At 39.9% G+C, this 13,640-nt stretch overlaps 1 long non-coding RNA gene across 9 annotated transcripts in view; it reads left to right on the top strand.

Annotated features, from left to right (window-relative positions):
- LOC138740340 (uncharacterized) overlaps positions 1-13,640 on the top strand; it is a 317,539-nt gene that overhangs the window by 122,089 nt on the left and 181,810 nt on the right. The window contains exon 5 of one of the 9 annotated variants that reach the window (XR_011342845.1): positions 11-37. The exons of the other annotated variants lie outside the window; for them this stretch is intronic. This is a non-coding gene — a long non-coding RNA (uncharacterized lncRNA). The remainder of the gene's footprint in view (positions 1-10; positions 38-13,640) is intronic. 9 annotated transcript variants of the gene reach the window in all.

A 13,640-nucleotide genomic window follows, 5' to 3' on the forward strand; every position in this document is an offset into this window, starting at 1 on the left:
TGTATTGCAGATTTCCAGTTTCAATGATCCATCTTTGGTAAGTAAGTTTCAGCTGCCTTGCTCCTAGATTCTATAATTTCCTTCCAAAATCTCTACACCTTATTTAGATACACTGTATAACTCCCATCTTTGACCAAGCTTTCTGTCCCTTTATTGATGTTGCTCTTATTAAGTTTTTGAAATTTTGCTTGCATTTTGAGCTATGTAATTGAAAGTTGTAGTGATGTAGTTATGTTGTGAAAGGGTTAAGGCTTATGACTGTTTGGATTTTAGTTTGCAATTTTCAGGGTGCATGAAGTGATGGCCTTTTATTGATTGGAATGAGTAACACAGCTGAAATTAATTTGAGTTGGTTTTTATAGATATCAATTAGTTTTATGGGGTCCAGCACTTTATATATCACTTATACAAGATATTTGTTTTTAATGATCTTTTTCTCCTGTCTTGCTGTCAAGGATTATGAGGTTGTCCTTATTAATTTGAGAGTTCAAAGACCAAGTAAAATAACCACATGTTTTATCTCTAACTCATTTTATGCTCAGACAGTTTGCACTAATTAATAACATCAGTCACCGTCCTGTTTTAACGTATTCAATACATGCCATGTTGTGAAGTCCTTTACAGTGGGAAGTATCTAATCCATACAGCTGGCTGCAATGGGATTACAGTGTCACAAAATCCGAAATTGAAATTCCACTGATGCTGAAACAGTGGAAGAGAAAATTTACCTTTTGCTGCTGTGAAAATTGATATCAATGCCTTTTTACACAGGACATTTGTCCCAACAACTTGACGAAAATAAGAAAGTGGTGGATTTAAATCATCCAAGTTACTTAGTGAAACACACTGAAATGCTGGAGGAACTCATTTGGTCTTTTAGTGTCCACAGGATGGAAAGATATATTGCTGACGTTTCAATGAATGAGCAAAGAACAGGAAATCTCAGAATACAGACAATGCTGGCTGGGGGAGGAATACACCAACAAAAGGTGTTAATTAGCTGATATAGGGAGAGGTAAGAATTAATTATGTCTGAACAAAAAGAGACAGGGAAAACGAAAAGACACAGAGCTGGAGTAGGAAACGTGAACAAGTGGTGGGGGTAAATGAAAGCCAGAGAAGTTGATATTAATGCCATCTGGTTGGAGGGTGCCCAATCGGAAGATGAGATGTTGTTCCTCCAATTTGTGGGTGGACTCAGTCTGGCAGTGCATGAGACACGTCAGCAAGGGAATGGGATGAGGAATTGAAATGGATGGCCACTGGGAGGTCCATGATATTGCAGTGGTCAGAGCCGAGGCACTCAAAAAAAGTGATCTCCCAGTCAGTGCCCACCCTCTCCAATGTAGAGAAGGCCACAATGGGAGCTCCGGATGTAGTGAATGACCCCTGTAGATTCACAGGTGAAATGTTGCTTCTCTTGGAAGTACTGTTTGGGGCCCCAAATGGTGGTGAAGGGAGGAGGTGTGGGTGCAAGTGGAGCATCTCCTGCGATCACATGAATAAGTACCAAAGGGACAATTGATGGGGAGGGAGAAGTGGACAAGGGAGTCACAGAGGAGGTCCCTGCGGAAGGTGGAGATGGGAGGTCAGGGGAATATGTGTCTAGAGGGATTACATAGTCGATGTGTTGGCTGTGGAAGCTGGTAGCTGAGGACCAGAGGAATCCAGTCCTTGTTGCATGTGGAGGTAGAGGGGGCCAGGGCAGATGTGTGGGTAATGAAGGATATGCGGGTTAAGACCAAGTTAATGGTGGTAGAGGGAAAACCACATTAAGGCCTCCAACCCCACACTCCCCATTTCTACCTCATTCACAAACCCAATTTTCCCAGCAGACTCTTGGCCCCCGAATTGGCATCTGCGTACCTTGACTCTGTTTTTGCCCTTTCTGGTCCAGTCCCTTCCCACCTACGTATGGGATACTTTACACCATCACTTCAACAACTTCCAGAACCCTGAACTTGATCATGTCATAGTTACCATGGACATCCAATCCCTGTATGCCTCCAAACCCCAAACCAAAGGCACCCCAAGCCCTTCATTTCTTATTGGACAATAGTCCCAATCAGTCCCCCTCTACCACCATCTTCCTCTGGCTGGCAGAACTTGTCCTCATCTTCAATAATATCTCCTTTGACTCACCCCTCTTTCTCCAGGTTAAAGGGGTAGCCATGGGAACCTGCATGGTCCCCAGCTATGCCTGGCTTTTTGTTGGCTAGATGAAACAATCCAAGCTACAAACCTACACAGGCAAGGCCCCTTAACTCCTCTCCTGCTACATCAATGACCCAAAGTAACCTCAGGTACCCATGATGAGCTAGTTGATTTCATCCACTTTTCTGCCAACTTTCCCCCCCCCTCACCACCCCTCCCACTTCAAATTAATTTGGTCCATCTCTAACAACTTTCTCCATTCCCTTGACCTCTCTGGCTCCATCTTGGGAGACAAACTCTCAACACATCTTCTATAAACTCACCAACTCCTACAGCTATCTCATCTACACCATTTTACACCCTGTCCCCATAAGGATTCCATTCCATTCTCTCAGTTCCTCCATCTCTGTCATATCTGCACCAAAGACAAAGATTCCATGCCAGATCATCAGAGATGTCCTTCTTCAAACAACATGATTTTCTCTCTACCACCATCAACTCTGCCCTCACCTGGATATCCTCCATCACCTGCACATCTGCCCTGGCCCCCTCCACCCCCACGCGCAACGAAATCAGGATTCCTCTTGTCCTCACGTACCTCCCAACCAGTATTTGCATCCAACACATCCTCTTCTGCCACCTACAATGTGATCCCACCACTAGACACATATTCCCCTCTCCTCCCCTCTTTGCCTTCCACAGAGACAAGTCCCTCCATTGCACCTTTGTCCACTCTTCCCTCCTGTCTAATCATTTCCTAGGTACCTACCCCAGTGACTGGGGTAGTGAAGCAATATTTTACTTGTGAATCCGCAGGGGCCAACTACTCTAACTAGTGCTCCTGTTGTGGTCTCCTCTGCATTAGAGAGACTGGGCACAGATTGGAAGATTGCTTTGTTGAGCACTTTGGGTCTGTCGCCTGCAATACATCCTAGTGGCCTCCCATTTCGATTTCCCCATCCCATTCCCACTGACATGTCTATCCATGGTCTGATGCACTGCCAGAGTGAGATCACCTGCAAATTGAAGGAATGATCTTCTGATTGGGCACCATCCAACCAGATGGCATTAATATCAACTTCTCTGGCTTTCATTAAAATTCCCCCCCCCCCCCACCCCATCTCCCTTTTCCCTGTCTTCTTTTGCACCTACATAATCAATTCTCACCTCTCCCCTTGTCATATCCAATTGATACCTTTTGTTGTTCTGGGTTCCTCCTCCCCCAGCCAGCATTGCGTATATTCTGAGATTTCCTGTTGTTTGTTCAGTCTGTTTATTCCTTGAAGAATGTCTCAGGCCTGAAATGTCAGCGATATATCTTTGTCTCCTATCGACACTAAACGACCGGCTGAGTTGTTCCAGCCTTTCGGTATGTTTTTACATCCAAGTTACCTACCCATTCTAGAGGCTGGGGTGGTGGGGGGTGGGGTGGGTCTTGAAATGGATAATTTCGCAGTCAACAATTGCATGTAACTGTCAGGGAATTGCATCACATTCTCAGTACTATACCTATAAATTCATTGCATTTTTTACACTAGAAGTTGTATGGAAGAAAGGATTAGAGTGAGATGAGGGCCCCAATACTTTCTACTTAATAACTGTTTGCTTAATTTTCCCTGTGGCCCTTAGGAAAAGCAAGGGTCTAAAAAGGCAACAGGAAATAAATTATCCATGTAGTGTTTGGATGTTATATTAACCTGAGCTGTTCGATTGCTCTGAGAGTTCACAGAGAAACAAGCATATGAGCATTGGTTGAACATGGTGAAGTACCTCTGGTGATTCATTAGGTGGAGGGCCTGCCAGCCCTTGTATTTCAATTCGTATAAAAAGAGCAAAAACTACACTGCTGGAGGAATTCAGCAGATCGAGCAGCATCTGTGGGGTGGAGGTGAGGATGGGGTGGGGTGGGGGTGGGGGAAGGAAGGAATTATTTCAGGTTATTTTGAGCTCCAGATTCTAGTATCATGTTAAACGATCCCATTGAAGTGTTTGTCAGAGAATAAGGAGATCTCCAAGACTACTCGCAGATGAGTTCGTAATGTAAGCGGAGAGCTATTAATATCTTGATATCGTATCAGACAAACACTGCTCTAAACAATTAGTTGCTCTGAAAAAGGGTTGACTTGCATTGAGATGCAGGACCAATTTTGAGTTGCTGTGTTCTTAATGCAGAATAATGTCCAAGGCAAGCACATTACAAAAAAGGTATGGGCTTTGCCATCCATAGATTTCCTCCAGTTGTTCTTAATTAAAACAAGGGGTACTGAATCAGTCCTGATATCAAGTCATTTATTGACATCTGATTGCAGAAGTCCAACCCAATAAATCAGTGTTCACTAGCCCTCGGTACAAAACACACAGACACACAACCAGACATAACACCCATGCAGACAAATAATACATATTTAATACAAGTATTCATATAAACAAACAAGTAAATAAATAGATATTGGTTCATGAACATGAAAGCCTCAGATAGCTAGTGTGAGCAGTTCCTTTGAATATCAACTCAAGCAATCAGGATCTGGCACCTTGCTTGGGTCTGAGTAGATCTTTGGTCACAGTTAGTGGGATTCGGGTGACCAGAGTTAACTTAGTAAAATTCTGGCATATCCAGGACCCACTCTTAATTCAGTAAGAAGTTTAACTAATTTCTATTCTTGGCTACAATCTCAGTTTGGATTTTGGACAAATAAGGAAAAATGTGCTGATAAATGGGCTGATATTTATCAGCCATGATTTAATTGAATAGCAAGATATGGCCCAATGGGCTGATTGAACTCTTGGCTCCACCATGTGAATGAACAAAAACCGTTTGAATTCCAGTCTATTTTACAATGCACATGGTCAGAGTAGCTCCGAATTGGGGGCTGTTAGAAATAAACTCATTAAGTAAGCATATTTAGAGAGGCTTGGAGCAGCCGCACATGGAGATGCAGACCGGCCCACAAAATAGCCAACGAATGCAGCAACCACGCGGATCTGTGGATGACAACGGCCATCGTCCCAGGTGACCTCCCACATGGCAGGAAGATGGGGAACGCTGGCCAATCTCAGGCCGGTGCTCCGATGACACGGGGCCCTGACGTCAGCACTCGGGGCCCATATACACGCAACGGCCAGTGCAATAAAACCAGTTGACTTCAAGGCTTTGAGGTACGTGTCATTCTTCTCCACACTTGTGTTAGTGCCAAATGCTACTGCCTGACCATTAACTGATTGAGGCTTGGAGTTTAGGGGAAGGCTTGATGATTAGATGAGGGGTCTGGTGAAGGATTGGGTGAGTTAGGAATGCCAGAAAGGCAAGTGCCCAGAGTAGGGATGGAGACAGAAACCTGTGGATTCCATTGGAGGTGTGAGTTTGTGGTCAGGAGATTAGATGTTATCAGGAGGGTTTGCAGTTGTTGAGGATCGGGTTGACCAGAGATTTTGGGAAGCAGTTGGGGTGGGTGGAAGGGATAAAAGATATTATGGAACCTTTCTTAGTGAGTCCCAGTCCAAAGTTATGCAATGAAGAACCAGTTGTTTGGGAAATGCCTGATAGTAATCACTCCTAAGCCAATTTTCTCTAATTTTCCCCGGAATGCTAAAAAGGGGAATGTTGTGATGCAATGAATGTCCAATGTGGAAATTACTTCATACACTAGGAAGCACCTGTAAGAATTACTGCATTGCTTTCATTCCATGGTGTATTCATTTTACATTGCAAAGAAGTGAAATAAACATCACTATGAAATTTAATTTTGAGATGAAAATTTTGAAAATTGTTTAAAATGATGAAGCACTTACTTTTTTGTATATGTTTATGTGCAGAAAATATCTAACCAAATAAGTGTCCTGTCTTTTCCTTTAAATTGCTCCTATAAATAAATAACATTGTCTGTCAAATGGGTTTCTGATAATATTTCTCATTATCTTGATATCTCCAGATAATGGTTTTGTTTTTTTGCGGCAGAATTTTGTTAGTTTGCTTAGCCCTAGAGTGTACTCAGTCCATCATAACTGCTATTTGTATGTCTTTTATTTTCTAGTGCACTAACCCATCTATTTTCTTGGTTGTTCTGCCCTGATGAAATCATTCCCAAGTGCAAATAAGCCAGAGGATCGATAAACATTTAAAGAGCTCTGTGCTGTAATTGTGATCTGAAGGAATCATTTGACTGCTTAACCTTGGCATTATCCAATAAGCTGATCCAGGTTAAAATTCATTATTTTCTCAAGAATGTATTGGTAAGGGATAAATTGGAGGAACAACACCTGATTTTCTATCTGGATACTCCGCAGCTGGATGGCATTGACATCGACTTCTCCAGTTTCGACTAGCCCACTCTCCTGTCTCCCTCTCCCCTTCCCTCTGTCTTCCTTCCCTCAGCTCTCCACTCCCTTCCCTCTCGTTTTACCCAGTCATCCCTCCTCCTCCGTGCTTGCTGATGTGCCCTCTCCCCCTTCTCCACCTATTACCTCCTGCCTTTGGCACCATGCTCCTTCCCCATCCCTCCTGCCCTTCCCGCCCTTAGTTTGATGCCTCCTGACGTTTTTCCATACCTTGATTAAGGGTTCAGACCTGAAACATCAGTTATGTATCGGTCTTTGCTATATTCAGAACACTGTTTGACTTGCTGAGTTTCTCCAGCACTGTGTTTTTACTTTTCTGTCAGTGTGCATAATGGGGAATTTGGCTTTTTTGGAATCCTTTGGCTTGGTAATATTGGGGAGAAATCAAGTAAGTTTAATGAAAGAAAACCTATTTTCAAAGTTCCTATTTGTGAAATGAAAACAAGTTAAATAGGCCACTCAGCCCCTCTAGTTTGTTCTGCCATTTAATATCAGGGCTGATCATTGACCTTTCACCCACTTGCTTCTTGAGTATCTATCCATTTTTGTCTCGAAAAGGTTCGACAAGAACACTTCCACCAGCCTTTGAGGAAAAAGTATTCAAAGGTTCACAAATGTCCAAAAGGAAAAAAAAAGTCACATCATCTCTGTTAAATGGAAGGCTCTTTATTACTCTTATTTCTTCAAACGCTAACAAGAGGAAATTTCTTTTCATCCACCCTGTCAAGATCGCCCTCCAGGATTTTATATTTTCAAACATATCTTGTCTCACTCTCTTTGACTTCTCTTTCTCTCTTACTGGGCATCATTGTGACAGGCCAAAGGCAATTTCATGTAATATTACATCTTCTGTACTATTACATGCAATAAAAGAATCTTGAATCTTCTAAGTTTTATGGAATATGAAGCTAGCCTGTCTATCCTTACCTCAAGAAAAATGCTTTTCCATATATTAATGAATATTAATAATTATTGTTATATACATAAGTATATACAGATGTACCAAAATTCTTAGTTGCTGCAGTCAAGCAGGCACACAACATATTCCAAGTACTAGAGTAATCACTAAACTTTCACAATATACCAAAACAGGAAGAGAGATGATAAATATAAAAGAATATATAGATAAAAATTCACAGTTGCAATTAGTCCAAGAAAAAAATTAACATTTCAATCATGTAAATAGATCTTTTCTTGTTCCAGACTAGTTTGGATAAGGTTGAGTTAATACAAGGATGTTCAAGAGCCTGGTAGCTGTTGGATAAAAAAAATGTTCTTGAACCCTGAGTTGCTGAGCGTCAGGCTTTGATACCTACTACCTGAAGGTAACCGTGAAAAGAGGTTGTGACCAGGGTGATGGGGTCTTTTTATGGTATTGACTCCCTTCTTTATGTAATGTCTCACATTGATCTTGATGAAGGATTTTGTCCTGAAATATTGACCTTTTTTTTTCTCTTCCACTGATGCGATGTGATCTGCTGAGTTCCTCCAACAGATGATGCTTGGCTTCATGTTCAAGGTCGTCATCATCTGACTGTGTATAGAGGAAGAAGCTATATCCCAGTCTGATGCTCCTGTACCTCTTTCCTGCTGGTACGTACATTTCTGATTATCCGAAATGCTTGGGACTGGACGTTTTTCAGTTAACCGGATTTTTCTGGATAACAGAAATTGCTTTAAACAGCCCAATCGAATCAATAAAATACTTGTATCAGCAGTTAAGCCACAGGAAAAAAACGACAAATGTTTTTCAAGCATGAAATAATATTTAATTCTTACTAAGTAACAACGTGATCTCTGCTTACAAAATAAGATAAATGCATAAATTTGAGAGAATGTTTTTCAACTTGTGACGTCAGGTTGCCGCCAAAATTTTTTTTAGTGAACTGAGGATTTTGGTTAAGTGGTTTTTGGATAATCAGAAACAATACTGCAGTAGGTCAGAGATGCTGGTTGATGGATGGCAGGGATCCTTAATCATTATTTGAAACCTATTCAAACCATGCTTCCAGTGAATGTTGTCATCTGTGGTCTCCTGTGGGTGTCTCTTGTCTCACATCAATATCTTCAATGGACAGGAGGTCATTGCCTGTGATGGACTTGGCTAGGTTTGCCACTTTTTGCAGCCTTCTGCATTCCTGGGCACTTGAGTTTCCAAACCAGACTGTGATGCAACCAATCAGTATACTATCCACAGTGTACCTGTGGAAGTTCGAGAGTATTTGTCGACATGTCACTCTAATGTTTTGCATCATGCATTTCTTGGCATGACTTGTTCTCATCTCCTCAAACTTAGAAAGTAGAGGCATTGGTTTGACTTTGATGATTCAATGTACTGACTCCAGGAGAGATCCTCTGATATGTGGCTCCCAGAAACTTAAAGGTACTAACCTTCAACCCCTCCCCCACCATTTGGTCAATAATGATATGGATGTTCTCTTGGCCTCCTCTTCCTAAAGTCTACCATAAGCTTCTTAGTTTTGCTGATGCTGAGAACAACCTTATTATTCTGGCATCCCCCAACAAGATTCTCAATCTCCAACCTATATTCTGACTCATTATTTCCTGTTGTTTGGTCAACAATGGTGGTGTCATCAGTGATTTTATAGATTTGTGTTAGACTTGTAATATTGACATTCTTCTGGAAATAAAAAGACCAATACTGTACACATATTTGGTAGACCAAATCTCTACATAAAAGAAACGTAATCTCCATAATTTTGTATCCAGTTCCCCGATAAATAAACAATGGCATCCTTTTACTTTTCCAAATTATTTGCAGCATCTGTCTACTTGCCTTTTAGTGAATTGTGCATTTGGTCATCAGAACCTTCTGCATCTCCGAGTTCTTCAATCACTCAAGGTTTAAATTAAATGCTTCACTTTTGCTTCCAAAGAATAGGTAGATGTACTCTCCCAAGATTTCCAGATGCCATTTGATAAGAGGTCTAAGGATGATGTCAGATTTTCCCACACTGTATTGCATTTGTCAGAGCTTTTCCTCTATCGATTTTCACCATCTCAGGCCCTGTTCTCAATTTACTTTCCTGTCCATCTTCACAATCAGCAAATTTAGCAAAATTCCTGCAGTGCCTTCATCCAAGTCATTCATATCAATTGTTCAATGTTGAAACCCCAGTACTGACTATTATCATGTCAAGCAGAAATTTATTCATTTATTCCTTTATTTTCTGTTCATAGCAGCTCTCTAATCATACTTTTTTTCACTCTTCGCTGTAACTTGGGCATCTTATCAAATTCACCCACTCTCATTAATCCATGGCATGTTATTTTTTCTAAGAGCTCCACTAGTTTATCCAAATGTATTTTTCCTTTCACAGAACCATGTTAACTTTGCATCATTGCCATGACTTGTTCTCAGTTCCCCTTGTAACATCTTTTACAATTGCTCCTAAGATTTTTATATTTTGATAAAAGCTAAACTAATTGACGTGTCAATTCTTGATTTCTGGCTCCTTCCTTTATCAAGTAATGAGTTACATTTGGAATTTTCTAGGCAAAATTTTCAACTTGCCCTGAATCTAGGGAAATTTAGAAAATTGCAACCCCCTCATCAACTATCTCAACAGCTGCTTCTTTTAAGGCCAAAGGATAAATATTTATAATCTTCTGCTTCTTAATTTGGTGATGAGCACCCCGTGCTAACTACAGTATATGCAACCTATTTCTTGTGCTATTTCGTGGTACCTACCCATACTAACTGGATCCTACTCCTCCCACTGTGTTTCTTTAAGATCAGTTTGATTCCTGTAACCCATAGCCTTTTTTCATTAGGATTCCAAAAGTTGATTCATCTCAATCTTGACAATAATCACCAACTGAGCAACTCCTGCCCTCTGAAAGATAAACTTCCAAGGATTAATTTTTATTTATAATCAAGGTCCTAATAAACCCAGCCATCTCCTATCGTGCAATGGTTCTTTTTTTTCTTCTAAAACTTGCATGTATTTGGCATTTCACTTTCTGGGGAAGGGGGAGAAGGCTTCCCCAGTGAATCCATATCCTGTTTGTTCATATGTTTGCTCATAACTTGCCAATTCATTTATCAATTCTCATACCGACTTGGTATCACAAATAAAAAGAAATGTTTTTGGTGTAATGAGGAATCCTCAGATGTGCTCAAAAATTCTTGAAAGCATCAAATATGGAAACAAGCATATTTTTCCTGCTATTATGTTTAGATGTTATTATCCAGATGTGCATGGACACTTTTTTACGATCAAGAACAAATGCTGTGAAATATGTGAGGCTATGGATTGGTGGGAACAAAATGAAATGTGACCTTTCACCCAGGAAAATTAAAGGCTCTACATTTCTCATCAATATCTTCTTCTTGCTTAGAAATGTCTGCAAGTCCAGCAATGTAGCACCTCTTACCAGCCAAAGTTAGTTAAGAGTGACTTTCCACCATTGGAGAGACTTGGAATTGGACATATGCTGGAATTTACATTGAGATACTGTATACTTTGACCAATTGGAGGTTTCATGCTTCTTAATAAACAAAACTTGTATAAATATGATGAGAAATTCCTAATATTTATGAACTGTAATTAATTGCAGATTCTCATATGCTAATTTTGAACCATTAAAAATGCTGAATGCTAAATTAGACATCCCGTTTCAATGATAGCATCGCTCGGAATCTGGCAACTATTCATAAATTTATTTTCTTTAACAATTGTCGAAATGCTTTACCCAATCCTGTTGCAGGAAGTCTTTCAGTAATTCAGACAATGAAAGACTGGATTGGTTAATAGTTTTTTTCCCCCACATTGTACAGTTCATTAGAATAGATTATAGGAAGCCTGGTGGGCAACAGGAAATGTGAGTAATGAGCCAAAGAGAAGTAGAGTGAAGAGACATAGATAATACAATTAATGAAATAAATAAAAAGATACAAAGGAAAGGGTGGGACTGATTAGAAGCTTAAAATGTAACGTCTTGTGGAGGTAGATGGTCAGGTGGGGATGCCAAATGAACCTTGTACTTGCCTTCACAAGAGAAGTAGACATTGCCCACGTAACTGCAAATTGACAAGATGAAAGTAAACAAGAATATTGTGACACTATTTTGCCCGATAGGAAAATGTGGACTCAGAAGCTATTGACTCAGAATGAGGGAGGAGGCACTGAAGAGTGAGATGAGGAGATATGGAGTTGGAGTCATAACCCTTTGGATTCTGGCTTTTTTTTAACCTTTCATCATATTTTCTCAAGACTGATTCCAAGGGTAAACCTTTACAGTAGTAAAGTGCAGTATGTGGTTGGATGTAAAAAATAAACCAGTGCAGGAAAACTGGGACACTGAGTATATGGCCTTGTGGGCAGTCCCGGAAACAAAAATGAAATCTGGCTGATGAACTGGTTTTCAGTATTAATCTCTTCACAAGTTTTAGTTTAGAATTAATCTTGGACCAGTTGGTTCTGGATTTGAATTTAAAGAAGGTTCTTTTTCCACCTTAAACTTGCTTGTATTTGGCATTCCAATTTCTGGGGAAGGGGGAAGTTGCTGATATGTGAGAATAGGTTCTAGAACTGAATGAGGCCAGAGGAAAGATCTGAGAACTAGTCTGGCTTCAATGGACCAAATGACATTTTTCCTCTGTTGTGAGAAAGTACAAGAATTACTAAGAAAACATTGTTTTTGTTTAACAGGTGACCAGAGATATTTTGCCAGAAAAACAAGATGTAGGAAAAATTATTTTTTAAGTGAGTTGTTAGGATCTGGTATTTACTGCCTAAAGGAGAGATGGAAGTCAGTTCAGTAATAAATTCCAAAATGGGATTTGATAAAGAAATACTTCCAGGTCTGTGTTGACAAAGAGAATTAGATTGATAATGAACTCCTTTTCAGGACAAATCAGGTTTGAGAGAACAAATGATCTCTCTCTATGTGCTATGAGAGATTAAAAAAAAAACGAAATAAGTACTTCTTGGCATTAAGACTCCCATGTCAAATGATCTTAGTATTTTCATGCCTTAAAATTTGGAAGTAAGAGTTTTTAAAAGATCAAAATAATAAACATTGTTATCTGTTTTGAGCCAGCTGTTCTCATTAATTAATCATACATGTAGCTGTTTACAGGAAAAAAAGGAAAATCTAGGTTAATTGAGTATTTTTGGAAAATTGGACATTCTAACTTTTCAAATTGAATCATAAACAGATTCCGATCCAATGTGAAACAGAATACGTTTGCCTAAAAAGTAAGGAGCAAAATAAATAACCTATATTGCTTGACAGCTAAATTTCTCTTTTTAATCTTGGACCTAGAAACAAATCTATGCACCAGCCTTGTGTTGCAATTGTACCCTGTTAGTCAAATGTCGGCTTCTCTGCTCTTTTGGCATTCTTAAATTAATTCTGGAAAATCAGATGAATATAGCATTTCCTCACAGAATCCTGCCCTGGCTACTAACTGATCATTTACGGTCAACCAAGCCTCTTGCGTTGTAGGAATATTGGAGGATGCACATTTTGTTTGGCGATTCCTAATCCAGCTTTTCAAAAAAAAAGGCCATCTTTGAAGGAGCCATCTAATTAATCCCACTCCTTGCCTTTTCTCTCTAGATTTATCTCTTTGCAAATATATTTTCAAATCAACGAAAGCTGCTATTGAATCTGCTTTCAACGCCCTTTGGACCAATGCCTTCTAGATGCTAAAAGCATGCAATAAACTTTTATCCTTTTTGTCCCCCGATTATTTGGAAGATGATGGGTGTTATATTTATGACTGTTCAACTAATTCTTTTATGGATTCTATGGTTTTTAAAAAAAGCTTTAATTGACACAAAGATTTTACTTCTGAATTTAGACTCCACATCATTCACTCTAATTTTCTCCAGAATGCAAATATGTTCAATAAATTGCAGGTTGATTTGAAAATATATCTGTTGAAGGCAGATCCACTGATTCTCTCCTTCCCTCTTGTTAAGCTCCTCAGACATGATGCCTGTAGTTGCTTTCGAAGTTGGAAATAGGCAGAACTTCACAGCAAAACTGCTGGAAAGGTGTTGGAATCTGAACAAGATCTTTAGATCCTAACCTTCCAGCATGAGGGGGGGGGGGGGGGCGGGAAGTCTAATACACAAACTGTGCCGAGAGTGATCCAAATCGGTGAGATTCGAAGAGAG

This window comes from Narcine bancroftii, chromosome 8, assembly GCF_036971445.1.
Source record: "Narcine bancroftii isolate sNarBan1 chromosome 8, sNarBan1.hap1, whole genome shotgun sequence".
Taxonomy (NCBI): domain Eukaryota; kingdom Metazoa; phylum Chordata; class Chondrichthyes; order Torpediniformes; family Narcinidae; genus Narcine; species Narcine bancroftii.